General features: G+C 36.2%; 1 protein-coding gene across 1 annotated transcript in view; it reads right to left on the reverse strand.

The window, feature by feature from the left end:
• The window catches only part of LOC134542707 (runt-related transcription factor 1-like), a 108,872-nt gene that overhangs the window by 336 nt on the left and 87,482 nt on the right, over positions 1–21,054 (reverse strand). The gene's annotated exons all lie outside the window — the stretch shown is intronic.

The following is a 21,054-nucleotide window of genomic DNA, read 5'->3' on the forward strand; positions in this document are numbered from 1 at the left end:
CTCCATTACGTACTTAATTGTTTATTCTCACTTATATTGCACTTATATTACAGCTCACGAGTGGGGCACTCGATGGTGCGAATAACAACGAGTAAAATAGAGGCTCAGACAGCTGTGTGTTTCCTTGCAAGTTTTTCAGTTGTAATCTTTGTTATGCTGTCCCCTCCATTACGTACTTCATTGTTTATTCTCACTTATATTGCACTTATATTACAGCTCACGAGTGGGGCGCTCGATGGTGCGAATAACAACGAATCAAATAGAGGCTCAGGCAGCTGTGTGTTTCCTTGCAAGTTTTCAGTCGCCATGTTTGTATCACTAACTGTCACTTCCATTACGTGCTTAATTGTTTAGTCTCACTTGTAATGCACGTGACTGCGTCGAACCGATTATTATTTTTTTTTTTTTTTGCTTTTTGTAGATATATATGAAGATATATATGTATATGCTAAGGGTAATACTGGAAGAAGAAGAAAAGCTATGTTCACCCGTATTAACTTAACATTATCCCAGGTTCTAGGGTAAAGTCCGAACAATCACAAAAATTAATTTTTACCTGGCAATTACCCGTGTACACCTATGTCTACCCAACGCTGACTGGGTAATAATAGGTGTTGCGTCATTTTTAGAGCACGTTAGGTTATTTAAGGTACCAATGGAACTAATGTCAGCAACCATTTGGTGTTTCAAACATTAACCAGTCAGCTTTGAGTAGACCTTAGGTGTACACGGGTAAACGTCGAATTATAATTTATTTCTGTTACTACTCAAACTTTACACAACAAATTTGGATAATGCTAATTTAACCCGTAAACCTAAGTTTACTTCTTTTTCTAGCATTTCCCGTAGAATATATATCCCTAAAATTTTTTTTCGTAAGAGTTTAGTTGTATAAATAGCTCAGCCTTGAAAATTATTGTGAGACTATACAAAGAAATGTTTCAAACGCAAAGTGTTAGTTATTTACAATTACCTAACGTTTAACAAATATCATCTGACGTATATAATATAATTGGCAAAAAAACTTGCAGAAATAACATAAAAAGCGATGATTTCATAATGTAACATTTCTAGCGATGGTTTTCAAACGAAATTGACTTTAAGGAATTAAAATTATTTAACATTGAAAGATTTTAGCCGAGCCTTATCTTCACGCGTTAAGCTGGGTTACTTATCTATACTAATATTATAAAGCTGAAGAGTTTGTTTGTTTGAACGCGTTAATCAGAGGAACCACTGGTCCGATTTGAAAAATTCTTTCAGCGTTGGATAGTACATTAATCGAGGAAGGCTTTAGGCTATATTATATTATCAATAACATTAGGGATCCTTACTAAAAGTTCAATTTAGAATCAAATGCGTTGGAGGGGGTTAGATTCAAAATGCAGTACACGTACGAAGTGTGTGTTGACAATGCCGCAGGCGCTAGAAGTTTATTTCCTATTGCCTATTAACATTGTTGCCACGCACTAGATGCCTTAACATTCTTAATTTTCCCATACAAGTAAATACACCCGTGTGATATTAACAACGAAGCAATCAGTACCCTCATAAGATTTCAATTAGTATTTAAATAATTTTTATCACTTTAAATCGCATAACTAAACTATCATTTTTTTCCTCTCTCTGTGTTTATTTTTTAATAGAATTTTTTTTTATTATTTTTAATTAATTTACATTTTTCGGACCATCAATAATTTTACTCTCCCGTTACAATAATTCTGACAAGGACTTGTGTGTGTGTGTGTGTGTGTGTATATATATATATATATATATGCGTAATACCACTCACTAACTCACTAATCACGAGATCTCTAAAACTATACACCCGATTGACTTGAAATTTAGCATAGTTACTCATTTTGTGATGTAGGCGCTCACTAAGAACGGATTCTGCGGAAATCCGATCCCAAGGGGAGTTTCAGGGGTATAATATATCAAAATTTCCAGTTTTTGGTAGGAAATCACCATGGCAACGGCTGTTGCTTTGTTGATGCTTCATTCGTTTCTATGGAAACGACTTTTTCATTGTTAGTGCAGTTCTCATCACCGTTGAAATTTTGCGGGTAATTTAAATATCAAAAATTGTCCTTTTTTTAAATATATATATATATATATATATATATATATATATATATATATATATATATATATATATATATATAACAGACTTAAAACTTCACAGTAATGTTCCTTATGTTAGGCAGGATGACTGACATTTTCCGAAAATTAGATCCCATGGGTGGTTAAAACCAGGCAACAGTGGGTACTTTGTCTGCATGAGAACAGGATTTTGCATTGTTCATGCCTTCTGCGTCTCCATGGCAACGGGCATCACGCGGCAGTGGCGTACCCACAAGGAGGGGTATGTATAATGAGCGGCGCAAGAGTGATCTGCCTGTAGACTGCCGTAGCTAAGTACGGGTACATCAGTTGTACGATGTGTTCACGAGTCGGGAAACCATCGGTGCTATTCATTTTCTTTCCGGTACATTATACAGCATTGTAATAAATTTTCACAGAATTTTTTTTAATTTACCATTACTGTAAATGGGAGATGTGGCTTAATATTTTCCATTAGTATAGCCGTGCGAAGCTGGTTCGGGCAGCTAGTATTCTAAATAATTAGACTATTTTGCCACACTTATTGTGCCTTTGTGTCACATTATGAGTCACCTTCTAAAATTGTATATTTTCGTATATTATTTTATACATGAGGAAATTGAATAAACCTATTAAATCAAACTTGATCGGTAAAGCATCCGTCATTATTGATAAGTATACAGTTTTATCTTATCTACAGGTTTTGTAAAAGAATATTTCAAATAGATGGCCATATAAATAAAATGTTATGCATTACTTAGCTTAAGACAACTATACGTTAAATCTTGACTAACTTCAGCCATGTTGGTGGCTTAAAAGCATAGCTGAAAATGTTTAAAGCTTCCATGAGTTTTCAAGTCACTTGATGTATTACCACTTTATGTTTAAAAGTAAACTTTGTTAAAAAGGACTTTGATTTCGTGAGAGAGGAATACTTTTCATTTCATTGTTATGCTGTAAGTGTGACACATGGCAGAATATGGTATTTTTTTTTATTCGCCCTCAAGGGAAAGGACTATAAGAAAAAAAAATTGCGAGCATTTTTTGACAGTAACTTTTGTACGGATGTTAGTGGATTTCTACAGTTTATTTCAGCACGACATTTCATCCCGTTTGATTTTCAGCGGTGATTAGTATTCTGCAGCGTTGCTTAATTAAGTTCAGTTCAAACCTAACTTAACAAAATCAAACCCTACATAACCTAGCCCGAACCATATCAACTGAACCAACCAACCTTAACCCACCCCTATCTAAATAAAAAAACATAACAAAACGTAACACAATAATACGTAACCTACATTTACCCTCTTCGGATAAACGTGTATTAAATGTTTAAAGCGCCTGAATTCAGGCAACATTGTTTCACGAATGACTAACTATGTTGCCTATACTCGCTCATTCGCTTCGTAAGAAAATAAATAAAACAATTGATCTGAATGTTATTTGCGGAATACTGGTTACCTAAAGTCATTGATGATTGGTTGTAAATATAGAAATAATGGGTTTTTGGCATCATTTCATAAGCAAAGTTAATTTAGGTACACCGTGAGAATTAAAATAGGTTTAAACTTACTTGGATGTAGAAAAAAAGAATGTAAAATGAAGTCTATCACTACTAACACAACTAAACCTACCTTGTGGAAATACTGTTGTAATTAGTCCATTGATTAGGTCCTCCAAGAGTAAGGACGCTGTGTCATGATCAACGTCGTAACTTGTGATATCACAATAAACTTTACACTCAACCATTATATTATGCAAAAATGAAATATTTCTACCTTTAACGATTTTACATCACGTATAGCTCCTATTTTTGTACGTATGCGAGGCTTGCACATGATTGTGAAAACACAAGAAAACCTATAATGCTTTGATTGCAATCACAAAATATTTATCGCTATTATACTTACCTTGAGTAGAAATAAAAAGGGTGTTAAATTGGATAGATGTACAGCCAAGAAAAGTAAAGGAACACTCCGTCAATAAACTCAAACATCATCGCTCCTCCGGTTTTACTTGAATATACAGAAAATCTTCGAAAACATTTTCCAATTTCCTAAAGCTATGAATCAAAGAGAAGTGTTTTTCTTAGCAAAATATTTATCTACTGCGCAAACAAGGATACACCATTAATTAAATGTCGAGTTTATTGTGAATAAAGATGTCGTAGTTTGCCCAATGAAGTGCTGTATTTAAATTGAACGTATTTCTTCGATGAATAACTGTAACAAAACGTTTTTTTTTTCTGAGAAATCCAATTGTTTTTTCTAGCATTGTGGTATACACCTTGCTTTAAAGTAATCTATACAATAGTAAAAATAGCCCAAAAATATTGTTTTAAAACGAAGAGCAAAAATATGTTTTTTTACGTATATTAAAGATTTCACTGTCAATAAAAATAAACAATTTGTTTATTCAAACATATTTTAGATACTAAGCCACTATTAAATTAAAAACTTCAATGAGGTTTACAAAAAACCAAGCGTTTTAAGTAACACATTTCTGAAAACAGTAGACGTAGAAAAGCGCCTTGTTAATAAATCAAATTATTTCTATAATACACTATTTTAATTTTTACGGAAAGTAACAATTAGTCTCGAATTGCGCGCGGGGCGAATGGGAGCTACAGGCAACTGAGAAACTGCCGCGTGCTGCCATCTAGTGACCAGTTGACGAACTAGTTGAGCGTTGGTCAGTTAACCCTTTCGGCCCGGTAAACAGTCTGGAGTTTCGGAACGTATAGTTGTTTGTATTATTTTTGAGTCCAAAATACTGTGTAAAAAATTATGAAGATTTTACTGCTATGCCATTAATCTTTTCTATGTGAACAATATATCAAATAGAACAATAAATGTTGCTACAGCTTAAAATAAGTTTTTTTTATAAGAATGGCATTATTGAAATAACACTGAATCTTTACCAGCTGTTTGAGACAAATTATTTCATTTTATCTCAACATATTGTGTATGACATTTCCTTATCTAAAATTTTAAAATCATTTACTGTGAGCGTAGTTAATTTTAACTGTTGCTAAACAGCCATACAATTTATACGCTCGTTTTGACACAAGAATAACAAGTTAACTGTTTCGTCAGTCGAATGCTTGAAAAATATTTCAGTTATGTGAGTACATGCGTGTGAGTTGTATGTGGTATTTTGAATTAAGTCTACCTACTCTGAACGTTCCAGTATTTAATAGTACAAATTTTCGTGGAGCTAATTATCCGACATTTTATCGTGAGGAATACTTGTTCTTAAAGTAAAACCTCAGAAAAATGAGGTACATTTATTTAAAAAAAAGTTTATATCCTAGTTTATTTATTACTATATTTTATTCACTATGATTCTTATTGAAGAATTTACAATGTGACTTAAACATTTGTGATGGTGTAGCTTTTGTCTGTAGGAAAAATTAACATAAATAAGTCTCAAATTATTTTAGTACGACATAAGAAGAATTTCAGCTATCGGTATTTTATTAAGTTTTATCGCGCACTTACTTTCTAAGCTAAATGAACACTGTCAAGACCAAAATACATAGAGGATTATAACACGTAATAAACACTTCACTAAGAGAATTTCAAACGTTGCAGGGTTAATCATGGATGCGTCATAAAAAAAATAATGAACGAGTTAGGGTAACGATAAAAAATAATTTTTTTTAAGTATGAAAGCTAATAAATATTCACTTTTTATGACACAATAACGTAAAAAACTAAATATTTACAGTACGTTTGAAATTTATATCATCCACGAAATACAACTAAATACAACTGATATTTAAATAACTCGATAAAATGTAAAAATTCTGCATACAACATTTTCCAAACACTTAAAAAACATATATCGCCATTTGTACAATTGCTTTATAATTTTTTTCGTTACTTATAATCGTCTACAGCTTTATTGTGGAAATATTAATCAAAAATTCACTGATCCGCGAAGAACAGTTAGGTCACTTGTTTAGAAATTGTTATTTATGTAATGAGTGGAGGTAAATTATATTATTTTCACTTAAAATGTATTGAAAATGATTGAGAATCTACTGTTTCGCTCTAAAAATTAATTGTTCGATGATTAAAAAATTATATATTTTTTTATGGTTAAGAGTTTATGCGCAGTAAGTAATTTTAGTATTAAATATTTAATTAGTAAGCCATGGCATAACCGCGTAGTAAACAAAGACTTCGTGTTTGACTTCAAAAACACAATTAAAAAGAGGTTCAGCATCAAAGGCTATAAGAATTTTTTTTAAAATTGTTGAGTCATGGTGAACGTAAAGCACAGTTGTATTTTATTTCTTATTTCGAGATATATACACATCGTTCATAATCCCGACATTCCACCCCCCCCCCCCCACCCCTAAAGTCACCAGAGTTATTTTATTCCCAACAGCCTTTGTCGACACCCCTCTCTATCACGATATTGATTCTGCGACACCCTCCATCTGACACACTAGAACATATCCCAGCGCTCTCTCCCCTCACTTTTCAATTCCCCCCCCCCTCTAAACGTCATCCCTAGCTCTCCCTCCGGAGAAACAAAGGAATACTGCGACCCCTTCAGTGTCACTATCTGAATTCCTGCCAGGGCCTCCAGTAGACTCTACACGCTGTCGACTACACAGGTCAAAATTATCAACTTGCCTATATTAAAACAAAAGTGAGCTAGTTTTTCCGTATTTGCCAGAGATGTGTTACATCTCACCTAGGTAACGAGCAAATTAATGTGTTCTCGTGTTGAAAATATACTTATAACATGACACTAGGATACGAAATTTAACGTATAATTCGTTAAAATAACGCCAAGCATGATCAATATAAACCAATTTTTTTAGCTACATTTCTTGACGCGAATCGTACCTAGTTTCCTCACCTATCGCTAGAATTCACTGCCGGAGAAGCTACGTCGACTGATAAAACATTTGATTCACAGATAGAATTTTTAAAGCTATGTGATGAAACGTTCACGATAGAGCGGAAAAAAATTACTAAACTCCGGCTTTTAACTTGATTTTCAACATGGAATTTTATTTAAAAACTGCCCTTCCTGTTAAAATTTATTAAATCGGTAATACTTTAAAGTTTCCCTTTGTATTTTAAAACATTAGTTCGCACCATCCACACAGATGATAGCACCGTTGTTGCAAATTTTCATTCCATGCTACTTATTGATCCATTCCCAAAATTACTCCTACAAAATGCCATATACCTAAAAACAAATAGGGTAGGCCGCGTTGGATCACGGTTGCACGTTTTTAACGTCAGGTTAATGGGACGTTAAAAACCAAGCCGAGTGATATCTGCCATATTAGCTTCCATCCCATTCCTGCAGAGTCTGTCCCGTTTGGCCCAGATGAGTGGTGCCTTTTTGGAATCCTTACAAGCTGGTCTTTCTCTTAATCGTCGTTTCTTGCAATTTCGATGGTAATAAATTCGCCATATGCCTCGATACTGTAATTTTTTTTCGAATTATTTTCGTAATTTTGGTCTCAGAGTAGTAATATCGTAAAGTTTTCAAAATTATGAAACGTGGCTTAAATAGTTCACTATTTTTTTTACACAATTCTTTTTTGTCGATTCAAATTGTTCAACGCGTGCTGAGTCCAATATCTGCTCCCAAAGTAGATGAGTCACATGAAATCGAATGTTAAAGAAACTTTCCTATTACTCGTAGTGACATGTTTATAATATACACAAGCACTGTTTATAATGGTGCATGCGTAAACCCTTACCCTACATTTACGTATGTGCAACTGGAATATACAATGCCTGGTTTACTTGAAATAGATACAACAATTCAAAATCTATGATATTTTAGTAATACTTCACTAGAATCTCGATTTATAAGAAATATTTAACGGTGTCGAGTTAGCGTGCTTGTAAAATGAACATATAAAAGATTATCTGATGTGTTTTAACAAAAAAATAATAATTTATGAACACAGATCATCACAATCGTAAATTTACCGTAGTTTCCTTGAAGATCCAGTTCCCTGGAAGTGCAAAGAACCCTTCGTCTGTTCGAGGTACACTCTGCGCGGAAATTACTGTACCTTTTCTGCACATTATAACAATGTGGTGCCAGCAATTGTAGTTGCGAGACAGAGAGCGCAGTAAATCCATGTACTGACCCACCTACATTGGCCAGCTTACTTGATTATAGAGTTGGATACAAACAGCCTCATGTTGGACATGTTAACATTAAATGTACGAATAATCCTGGCCTCATATTATCCAGGGATATGTTCGTAAATGTACCGGCAACGTATTCACTTTCTTTGAACATGAATCCATAAGATTAATCTTGTTTCATAATCGCAACATTTTGACGTGACGTCTAATAAATCGATGAACGCCGGCTGCACGCACAAAAAAGTGTCCCGTTACGCGCATTGTCCCGTTACGCTGTGTCCCGTTACGCTCATTGTACGCTTGCGCCCATCTATCTCTCTTCCACTCGATTGGAACAAACATCGATTTGACTTTTTCGAGGCAAATTAAACTGGAAACTCTCCCATTCGTTTCCTACATTTCCTATCATCGTCCTTTCCTTAACAGAATAACACAGACTGGAATAAGTCAAATAGCAAACATGTATAAAAGTTATACTTAAAATAATCTCTTCATTAAAGTAATAAACATATTTGAATTAATGAGTGCAAATAAAAGTAAATTTATCAATTAAATTGTAGATTTCATTTCACGCCTTATTTGTATCAATACAAAATAGTGATAATTCAATAAAAATGATTCAATTTTATTCATAAAAGTATACAATCATTTCATCAATGTTTTGTTATGACGTTGTAACATTAAACTATCGTCCGTAAACCGACTTCACGGAAAACAAATTGTTTTAAGTTTACAGAAAATAAATCTCCTGTTTCTTGAAAGCGTGTGTTTGCCCTGTTTACCACGAGACATAAAACTCGTAATTCGGAATCCAGCTTATTCTTTGCGAGGATTCAATTGCCGGGAATAACAAAATAACTGTTCGTTCATTAGAAGTGCAATCTTGGTTGAAAAGTGAGAAAATCTACTGTAATTCCCAACAGCGCAGCTAGCACACTGATGCTGATGATGGAGGGTTGAGCTTCCCGAACGCTGGTTGTCATCCCCAGTGAAGGTTGTGGGGTAGGTTCCCATAGCGTGACTGGACGTACAAGGAAATATGATTCTGCAATGTCTCGCCACTGCCTTCCGCAGCATGAAGGCGAACACGACAACGCAACAACCAGTACTGAAGCCACGAAGGAAATTTTTCGACAAGTGTAATATCCCCAAACCCGATCAAGGTTCGAACCTGGGACCTCAATGGACGCACCAGTACTGAGTTGATACATTATTTAAGTTCATTGAAATCTCACAGCTCTTCGCACGAGTGATTCAAGAACGGAGTCAAATTATAGCTACATAGGAGTTTTTATATAACCAGTGGCTCCTTAATTATACAGATTAAATCTGATTGCGCCCCAAATTCCAACATGGATGAGGTTCATCCCAAAAAAAGATTAAACTTGAACTAATTTTATAGCACAGACAGACAAATTATAATGTCTAAACTGATTTAATATTGTTAAAAAAATTTTAATTAATTATAAATTTAAAATTTGGCATTTTTTTTACAAAAGTTATTTTATAAATGGAATTACCGGGTCACCGCTTAAAAGTTCTCTGCGAAGACCGCACGCCAGTTCGGTGGCGCTGCTCGTAGGGGCGAAGATGCGTGTGATGCACAACACAGTGTCGCCCTTAGCTTCAACAGCTCCTCCGTAAGACCGGGACATGCTTCCACGACGCCGCCATATTTCTTCCGTCAGATTCTTGGACTTGCGAAGTCTTACACCTCGACTCTACTTACACCCTTCTTGGAGCTTAGTGTCTCGAGCGTTCGGCAGCGACTTAGAGAAACCACTAGATAAATCGCAAGCTTAACTGCGGAACAAGCTACAAGCACGCATCTGTAAAGATTACACGGTGGCTATTCAGGCGTCGTTTCAGTTCAGTGATAAACGAAACGTTAAACCTCTTTTGTTGGAGTTTTATCTTTGTAAACATGTGACATGTCAATGAACATTGTTATTACGTAAAGAATTAAAACTTTTTTACTGTGAGCAAAAAGCACTGTGTAATTTAAATTAATTTTTATGATTAAGAATAAAGAATTTATTTTCTACGTGAATGTAAAATACTTGTCCCAACGAAAATTGCGTGTATCTCAACTGGTATTTTCTTGTTTCTAGTTTTTTTTATCATAATAATCAGCACATCATTGTAAATTCAAATGTTTATTAATTCTATTAATAATTATATGAATGCATATCAGTATGGCGTCAAACGTCTCCGACTTATGGAGAAAGTTAGTTTGGGCCATACTGATATTTCACTATACAATTGGACATATCACTGACGGGTATTTTCACATTTCTGTCTATTGTTAACCAATAATTAGCCCAAAAGTTTACCAACGAATTTAAGGGATCATTGTTACTCCAGCCCTAAGTATGAAAACATTACAGTTAATTTTATTTCTGTGTTATATACAATTTTCGTGACTTGTACATAGCTACAAAATTTGTACGATGATAAAAATGAAAATTCTATAGTTATGTATAACTATATAATTAAAATTTTTGAAGATAAAAACTTTTGTATATGTTTAACGAATAAAGACACATTTGCAGTGTGTTCATAAGTTTTTTTGAAGACGTTTACCCAACACGTACTCAAGCGCTACTAACCTGCAAGTGTTAAGGTACCTAAGAATAAATTGTAAAGTAATTCAAAAACTATTTAACATTATTAAAACGACACAAACAACTTACCTCAGTACAACTATGTTTTAAAGATATAAATTTTTAACAGAATTTTAACGGCTACCAAAAAATTTTTAGTGAAATCACCCATCAAGCAGCGTTTTCCAGTTTATTGCAATCAAAATTCTCAGTAGTGTAGAATAAACTGAAATCATCTTTCTTGTTTCCTTAAACTGAAATAAACTTACTAACAAACGTCCATTAACATGCGGACATTTTTTACAGAAACGCACCGCAAGATCGTGGAAAAATTTATTTTTAATGTAGAAAAGTTAAGATCAAAACTTAAGCACCTTATGTGTCTCTAAATTGCGTAAATGCTTGAAAGTTTACTACTGTTTGAAAACGGCTTTTACTGAAATAAAAAATCACAAAAAATATGGCCAAAAAAAGTAAAAGTCATTTCAGTTAAAAGATTTAGAAAAATTTCGATTTGTTTTTTTACAAAGTTCTTTTGGTTTATCACGGTAATAAATAACTTATAAATAAAGCTATGATAAATAATCATATATTTTTAATATTTTTTAGATGTAAATATTTGTGCGGCTAATATTCGACTGAAAACGAGTGAGACAATGTAACCAGCAGCTGTGTTGTTCGCGAAGTCCCTGTGGTGCAGAGGTCGTGCCTCAGGCCGGGGTCAGAGGTCAGCCACCGCCGAGACCACGCGTCGCAAGCAGCCGGTGACCTCCTCGTTATTAACCAGCTTCGTCAAGACGTCGCCAGGAGGCGCCCCAGGGTCCCCGGTCTTCCGCGAGACGCGGGTGTCGCTGTCATGGGGAGGGGGGGGGGGGACGAGGTGATACGACAAGTTCAGCAAGAGGGAGTTTTCGGTCCGACGCCTTCAAAATTACGTGTCACTTCACAGGGTAAGTACCTACCGCGTCGCTTGTCACTTCCAAACTTAAAATTAAAAAAAAAAAGTTCTTCCGCAACACTTAAACGCACCGTCAACAAATCGCTGCCACGGTGTAAAAAGGGGTAAATAGAGACCCGCAGTATTATCGTTGTACCACGGGCAGTTTTAACGTACCCCAAACGACATGGAACGAACGAAAACATCACAAGATTAAAATGATCCAATCACATGAAATCGAGGATAGCGATCTTCACTTTCACTTTATCGATCTGGTCGTGCAGAGCATAGTTAAACATTTTATATGCCTGCAACTTAACGTCTGTCTTGCCTTTATTTAAATGACGGACCTTAACTTTGCTGTTATTTATTTCTTTAACGGCGTACATGTATATTAAACATCACAGAGTCCTTAAGCAACAATTTTTCACTACTCATTAGTTGCTTCGAAGTTCCGACTCAGTTCCCTCGGCTTATTTGATATCAAGTTTACAATATTTATTCATACTGCATACTGCATATTCTGGTTTAACATTGAAGTGACAGGATGAAGAAATAAAACAAACAAAAAATTGTAATTTCTACAAGAACAGAAAACAAGCCAATAACTACAGTTTTCCGATATTCTGCAATCTTCTTAGATTACGAAGCAATTCCTTTGCATGCCTTGACATGTGTTTTCAGGACAGATCTCCATGACAGTCGATTGAACAGGCACGTCCAATCAGTGGCCAGGCACATCCAGTTGGTTGTCTAGGAACGTCAGATTGGTTGGAAAGACACATCAGTTGATTGGTCAGGCTAACACGATCAGTTGCTGGCAAGGTATGCCCAGTTCGGTGACCAGCCACGTCTTCATAGCTATGCATGTCAGTCGGTTGGTCAACCTAACACACACAGTCGGTGGCCAGACACGTCTATGCAGTAGCCAGGAACGCATGTCTATTAGGTGGCGAGACCACATCCAGGTGTTAGGTGCAGGAATATATAGTAGGTGGTCAGAAACATCCAGTCAGTAGCCAGGAGGTATTTTTCGTCGATACTCGGTGAACATGTTCAATGTCAGGAGTAAAGACTTAGCGTCTCCGAACCACGAGGATAATTATGTTATGAGTACAGACTTGTCGATACTCATTCGTCAAAAGGAAGCACATTTGGAAGCACGTTAAAAAAAAAGTAAGCACACACAAAAAATAAACACACTAAAAAAGGAAGCACATAAAATATAAGAATATCAAAAAAGAAACCACATTTAACTAAAAGGACGAAGGACGCACATTTGGACGAAAATTTGACAAAAAGGAAGCACATTTAAGAACAGGACGTACATGCACGAACATTCAGCGGAGATATGTTCTCGAAACCGGAATACGCTCTGGCCACAGAGATACTAAGTCATCAGAAGGATACGTTCTCATAACAGGGCTACGATATAATCGCAAGGATACGCTCTTATCAGTGGGATACACTCTTATCGGAGAGATTAAGAAATCATGAGAGGATCACGTTCTCGCACACAGAGATACGCTCCCGTCATAGGGAACCGAACCCATCAGAGGGATACGTTTTAATCAGAGTGATATGCTCTCGTCAGAGGGATACACATTGTCTTAGGGATAGTTTCTTGTCAGAGAAATACGATATTATCAGAGGGATAGAATGTCAAAAATAGGATACTATACTACAGACTTGACTACGAACATTTAACGAAAATGATGTACATTTTATCGCACTTTAATCTAAGTAGGATGCGCTCGCCCATTTACAGTAGGCTACAAAGTCTTCAACAACCTTTAGCCCCAAAAGTCATTGACCCCAACTGTCATTGGCTCCAACAGTCTTTGGCTCCAAAAGTCATTGACTCCAAAAGTCATTGACTCCAAAAGTCATCGGCTACAGTTGTCTTAGGCCTAGCTGCTCTAGCAACATTTGGCTACAAAGCGACTTGGCTAATAAGCTACAAGACTACGAGGCAACAGGCTACGAGACTACGAGTCTATGTGGCTCCAACTAGCTACGAGACTAGGAGGCTACGAAGCTACAGACTGCGAGGCTACAGGACTACAAGACTACGAGGCAACAGGACTATGAGACTACGAGTCTACGAGTCTCCAAATAGCTAAGATACTACGAGACTAAATCTAAACAGGACACGAGACTACGAGGCTACATGTTAACAGGATACGAGACTACGAGGCTACGAGGCTACAAGGCTATAAGGCTACGAGGTTACCCGTCTACAAGACGGCAACTAGCTACAATAGCTCGATACAGCAGCGAGAGTTAATTCATCTCACACAAATAACTTGCTGCAAGTAGTCCTGATTCTTGCAACAATTGACGCTACATGCTGTGTTGTACAGGCAGTGGCTCTTCTATGTGGGATGCGGAATGCTCACTCACGATCGCAAGAGGAGGACTCACTAGATATCAAGGAGAAGGATGTACGTCTTGCTCTATAGCGTTTCTCAACAGTCTTAAGACATAGTAATCGCCAGAGTAATAAATATTTTATTTCCTCACTGAAAGCCAGCTTATAAAGATATTGTACGCTCTGAGAAGAGAAATTCACTTATTAATCTAAGGACGAAAATTATACACGCAGGGAATTTTTCTCAGGAATAACCAAAAGCACTCGGAAAATAAGAGCAGAAGTCTTGCCAGGAATAACCAGTACCACACGTTTAAAACTAACTGAAGTCTCGCTAGGAATGGCCAGAATATCTTGGATGAGCCAACTAAATATTGACAGGAATAATCGGGAGCACACGGAGAAAACCAACAAACAGGCATAATAAAAAGCACACGGGTAAAAGCAACGAAATATTTAAAGAAATAATCAAGAGCACGCGGAGAAAATTAACAAAATATTGGCATGAATAATCAGGAGCACATAGAGAAAACTAACGCACGTTTTCCTTAACGAATATCTGTGAATCACGAAAGAGGCCATTGATTTAATTACTCCGGAGGTGATAACCAAAGTGCGGGAATAATGGGACTTTAGGTGTGATGTGTGCCGTATAACTAAAGGCGCACATATTGAACATTTGTAAAAATAATAGGTTAGTTAACCTTTATTTTTTTTTGCAAACAGTCAAAATTAAACTGTTTTAGTTTACTAGGGGCAGGCATTTTTCGCGAAACGATCTGAACACTTATAAGACTGCAAACAAAGTATGCCCGCACTTGTGGTTTCTTCCTTGTGATTGGCGGCCGTCTGCGAGAGAAGTCGTTGCCTTATTTTTTGACCAAGCCACTCAGGACTTGTTTACTTCCGCACTGAATCACTGTGATTGGTGTTGTTACAATCGATATGTACCTGGGAGAAACTCGCCAAATTACGAAACACAGACGATGGTACAGTGTTTTAACTTTTATCTAGGTTTGAAATCTTTTCGTGAAGTCTGCATGCCCCTATAGTTTACCATTGAAAGTGGGGTGTTGTTTCACGGACAGCCTGTACTTGCGTGGCCCCGGGCGCTGTAAGGCAAGAAGCACGCAGGGGTGGCAGGCGGGCAGGGTAAACTGTGCGCAGGGGAAACCTGTCAAAGAGGACGGACACTGGCTTCCCCGCGAGTGAAGGGTGTTGGGTGGTGCGAGGCGAGGGTACACAACCCTTCTGACCGCCGCAGTTCGATTACCTGGCCTGAGCTCAGGAGGGATCAGCTGATCGTCGCGGCGCCTGTCTTTCTCCCGCTCTTGCGGGCCCGCGACTACATAGGCTGGTTACAGCTGTCTGCTAGTGTGCGTCGCGCGGAGTGCTAGTAGAAGTCAACCTAGGTTTACCTACCTGTATACAAATTTGTTGGGTAGAGCCCGAACATCCAATACAATAAATCTAATTCGGCGTTTACCCGTGTGTACACCCAGGTATACCCAACGGTGACTTCAGTATCACTCTAAAACCATAACTGAAGCTAGATTAGAAATTTTTATTTCAGCTAAAATGCTTTAAGCCAAGAATTCTTTTTTTTTTTTTTTTTTTTTTTTAAGGAAATATGGATATTTAGTTATTCGTATTTTTGCTCCATCACGACGCCAAAATTAGCCAATAAAGTGAGATTTTGTAGAGTGATTTTTATAAAACTACGGTAATTAAAATCAATATTTTAACGGAAGGTAATTATTTATCGAAAATTAATTAAAAATAGCAGTAAATAGAAAGCAAAATAACTTCTGAACGAAAAAAATGTTCTCTCGGAAACCTTAACGCATTCTTCCTTAAATTATATGAATGTCAAACAAACAAAAAATCTGCGTGATTTAGTATGAAAATATGCCTTCAAATTTATCACTTCCCATAGTAGTTTTTAAGTATAGGTCAGTAATAAACAATAAAACCGTTTGCAGCCACACTATGGGCACACGGAATTTTTTTTAATTTGAACATAAATATTTATGTTAACATACAGATATATTAAAATTTTTACATTTTATTGAAAACAAATGTATCACTACAAAATAGTGTTCGCAGTAGTACTGGTTTTGGATTCTTACCCGGAATTTATGGCTTGTGTTGTCCCAGTACCTCCAATAGTTAAAGTTATTTGTTAACTGTTCTCTGATAGATTTCCAGTATTAATTGTGTGCATAATAAACACGATAAAACAAAATAATGTCCAATAGTTAAATAATAGATTATTTTTCCATGGTTTAAAAAATTGTGCTTGAATGAAACATCAATTAAATATACAAAGATAATTCAATTTTCGTAAAAAAAATTCTCAATATTATCTCGAAAAACGTACTTCATATATGCAAAATTAACCATAGCCATTTGTTGTAAATAGTTACAATATATTTCTTGCAGTATAACAAACTATTTCTTGGCAACTGGTTTCCCAAATATTATTTTATACTATACAGAACTTTTTTCTGTGAACCTAGGATAGCTGTAAATATATGTTCTTACTACAAATTTGTAAATAAAACATGACTTATGAATTTTCTAAATCATTTGTTTGATGGGAAATCCGAATTATTTATTATTGTTAAAAAAATTTCCAGTGACAAAATTTGAGGGACAATAATTAAACTATGATATTCACGACTCCCGGAAACAATTGCATGTCCTGAGAAACTGATGCACGAAGATCAAGCATTCGAAGGACTGGGAAGGAAAGAGTAAAAAATAATTATTTAATAGTCTTTAAACTTAAAAAGTATTAAAATAAATTTTATAATTTTTTTTGTATCGTTATAAGAATGGTTAATATATTTATTTCGAGTACCAGGTTTTATTTCGTTTGAAGCAGTGTCGCTTGCACAAGTGCTCGACACTAACTCTGGAGGAATAGAAGTACCATTTGCAGATTTCCAATGCTATAGACAAGCATTTATCAACCATTTTCTGATCTCATTCGGTGGATCATTTAACAATTTTTATAGCCAATTTTTAAATTCATTTTAACGTGATAACGTCTAATAAATCGATGAACGCCGGCTGCACGCACGAAAAAAGGTCCCGTTAAGCACATTGTCCCGTTACGCTGTGTCCCGTTACGCTCATTGTACGCTTGCGCCGCATCATTCTCTCTTCCACTCGATTCGAACAACCATCGATTTGACTTTTTCGAGGCACATTAAACTTGAAACACTCCCATTCGTTTCCTACTTTTTCTATCATCGTCATATCCTTAACAGAATAACACAGATTAGAAGAATTTAAATAGCAAACATGTATAAAAGTTATAGTTAAAATAATCTCTTTGTTTAAGTAATAAACATATTTGAATTAATGAGCGCAAATAAAAGTAAATTTATCAATTACAATGTAGATTTCATTTCACTCCTTCTTTGTATCCATACGAAATAGTGATAATTCAATAAAAATGATTCAATTTTATTCATAAAAGTATGCAATCATTTCATCAATGTTTTGTTATGACGTTGTCACGTTAAACTATCGTCCGTAAACCGACTTTACAGACAACCATTTTTTTATAATTTTTCTTTTTGATTTAATGATTTAATAGCCTTTATAATTGAATTTTTTTTTTAGCTAGTCTTATTTCAGTACTCGCCAGAGATGTGCAACACGTAACCTCGGTAACGAGCAATTTAATGTGTTCTTGTGTTTCAGTACAAAACCCGAACACGAAGTTTTACGTAGAATTCTTAAAAACAATTCCGAGCGAGATAAATATACACAAATTGTATTTTCAACAAAATTTCTGGACGGGAATCACAAGTTGTTTCCACACCCGGGCTAGAATTCGCTGCCGAAGCAGCTACGTGGACTATCGACATAATTCCATTTGCAGACAGAAATTTAAAACTATATAACTAAAAATTTCCGATAAAAGCAAAAAGATCTTGAAAAAAATACTAAACCCAAGCATATGACCTAATTCTCAACAAGGAATTTTATTAAAATACAATTTTTTTTAAACACATTAAAATGTTATTACTTTAAAGTTTCCCGTTGTATTTGAAAACTGTGTTTATCGCCATCTGCCACAGATGGCAGCATCGAGATTACACATTTTCTTTCCATATGACTTCAGTTCCATTCACGAAATTACTCCAACTTATTGCCGCATACCGATAATTAAGATGTTACACACAAGAAAAGTCATACAACGTGGTATTTAATAATGGTTATATTACAAATCTGTATGAAATATAGGTACTAGTTTTTATAGGTATAACCTATGATTTACTAACCACGGTTCCGCAGCTCACCTGCAGAGGCTTCGTGGTTTGGAAACACTGATACAGAGATACAAAAGAACTTGATCAAGATATTAGATAAAAAAAAACAATAAATTTATTGAATTTAATTATTTAGTATAGTAGAACCAAGAAAGGGCTTCGTAACTCTAGATGAACATTTAGCGCAAAATGCCTAACCGTTGTTCCCTTCTGACAAAAAAAAATTGTTTGGAAGCTTCAAAAATGCAGATTGAGAGGGAAAAAAAAAAACATTTTAGACATAAATCTCATAAACTTGTTACTAAATGTCAGAACATATAATTGGGCCCAAACAGCAAGATGAATAAACATACCTTGTAGGAATTACAAGCAGAAACCGTAAAGGCTGTTATTGAAATGGGCTATGAATATGTCGTAAATACAAAACGATCTCAAGTACAGAAGTCTGTTAAGCTGTCTTGGCTTTTGAATTGAGGCGCGCCGCAGTGGAAGTGTTAACTGACGTTTCGCTCTGAATTGCAGAAGACACCTTTAGGTTGAAAAATTCAACTTAGGGTAGGAAGTTGATAAAGGTGTTATACATAGGGTTGTAGAAAAAATAGTAATTTTATAGATCCTGAAGATGCATACTGCAATGCAGAGCGAGACTTCATTTAACACCGCCACTTAGACCTGGCACAGACCATGGAAGCCACGATAGTTTATGAGTAGAGACCGGAAAAATTCGCGGATTCATTTCGTGATAGGCTGAAATTCAAACGTGTGTACAATTCTGCTGGTTCTGCTATTGGCTCGCAGTTTAACTGGAGCTCTCTGGGCCAATGGGAGACTATCGACCAAAGAAGCTTCGAATCACAAGCTACCCAGTGGAGACGCCTCACAATTTAGTACCAAACCCCACGCGTGTTTACTTGAGAAATGCAGAGGATAATGGAGGCTATCCTAGAGGTCATTGAATCCGCGAATTTTTTCGGTCCTTATTTATGAGTAGGTTCATGGAGATTTCGCAAAAAGAATCCGAAACTAGATGAAAGTTAAAACACTGCAACATTGTCTGTGTTTCATGTTTGGGTCAGTTTCTTTCACATGCATGTCGAGTGTTACAACACCAATCACAGTAATCCAGTGAGGAAGCAAACTCGTCCCGAGTGGCTTGGACAAATAAGGCAACGCGCCTTCTCTCGCAGACGGCCGCCAATCACAAGGAAGAAACCGCAGGTGGAGGTGTACCTTGTTGCAGTCCAATAGGCGTTTGTGAGTATGCTCCCTGACAGTCGCGTGCATGTCATGAAGGAACTGGCGCGCTGGGCTCCACGTTGACAAACCGCGCTTGTACCCGACGACCATATCGCCCGCCTCGTTATGCCCCGTCGGAGCAGGACGCTCGGAGCTGAGAGTCGGTAGCCACGACAACAGTCTCTCCGAGAGGGGTGCGCAGTGGAACGACGAGTAGCCAGGCACGGCAAGGGGGGAGAGAGAGAGATAGGGAGAAGAGCAGAAAGCAGTTGCTACTTGTTACAGCGATCTCCGCCTCCCTAATTCTCCGGGACAATCCTCTTACAAATTGCTGGTCTGCGGTGGAAAAATCAGGATCCCCCCCCCCCTCACAACATTTTTGCTCGTGCCGTTGAGTTAAGCCGTCTGGCATGGAAAATGCCCCGAGTCGTAAGTGGAGGATAGGTTCCCCAGGTAGTTGCTCGGTTCGCTACAGCAGGTCCGAGCTTGCAAGCTGTAAGTCCTTTGAAGATCGCTCACACAGGCATGGTGGCTTCACGTGAAATGCTTGTATGTGTTTGCAAACCTCCGCCTGTACCAATTATTTTGCTTTTTGTTTCCATTGATATTGTGAATTTTCGAACTTACAAATTTTTGTTTCTATTTAATGCTTGAATGACTGGATGTATGACTTCTAAAAACATATAACAAAGATTTTAAAATGATTCGTTTTTGGTTTACATCATATTATGTTACTGTTTATTGGTGTGTATGGCAAATAAGTGCAATTAAAACTTAATGCGATCTCGTCTAATGCGATATTCATACTTTACGACACCAGGGATAAATTAAATGTGCTCTGAACACTGCATCATTAAGTCTGGTATTTTTTGATAGTAATGATCTTTTAAAATATGAAAAAATAAAATGTTAATACATAGCTCTGTTTCTTAAAATCTTAATGCAGCGATTGTTTTGAAAGCTACGAACTACTGTTAAATAAAGAGAACAATAGTTTGTACTTTAGAAACATGATATCAAGTATTGTCTTATAAATTTTTTATAAGTTCTTTTCTAATTTTTAATATACATACTTGAATGTTTTTTTTAAAAGAGAATATCAATTCTCTCTGTATAATGTGCATTGTTACGTAGTTTATTTCTCAATCGGCTACTGAGAATAGGGCACACAGAATAAAAATATTGCAGTTTCAATGCCTCTTCCTTTCAGATTATAAAATACCAGTACCTATAGTCTTACTAAAAAATTAAAAATTCTGAATGAACCTCAATTATCCCAGAAACACATTAATAGTGCAATCGTTTAGATTTCTCATTCCTTGTCGACTCTATCACAGAATTGTTTGGCATGTAACGAACGGTCTTAATTATTGTTGGCGATTTG

Source organism: Bacillus rossius (assembly GCF_032445375.1).
Source record: "Bacillus rossius redtenbacheri isolate Brsri chromosome 9 unlocalized genomic scaffold, Brsri_v3 Brsri_v3_scf9_1, whole genome shotgun sequence".
Classification (NCBI taxonomy): domain Eukaryota; kingdom Metazoa; phylum Arthropoda; class Insecta; order Phasmatodea; family Bacillidae; genus Bacillus; species Bacillus rossius.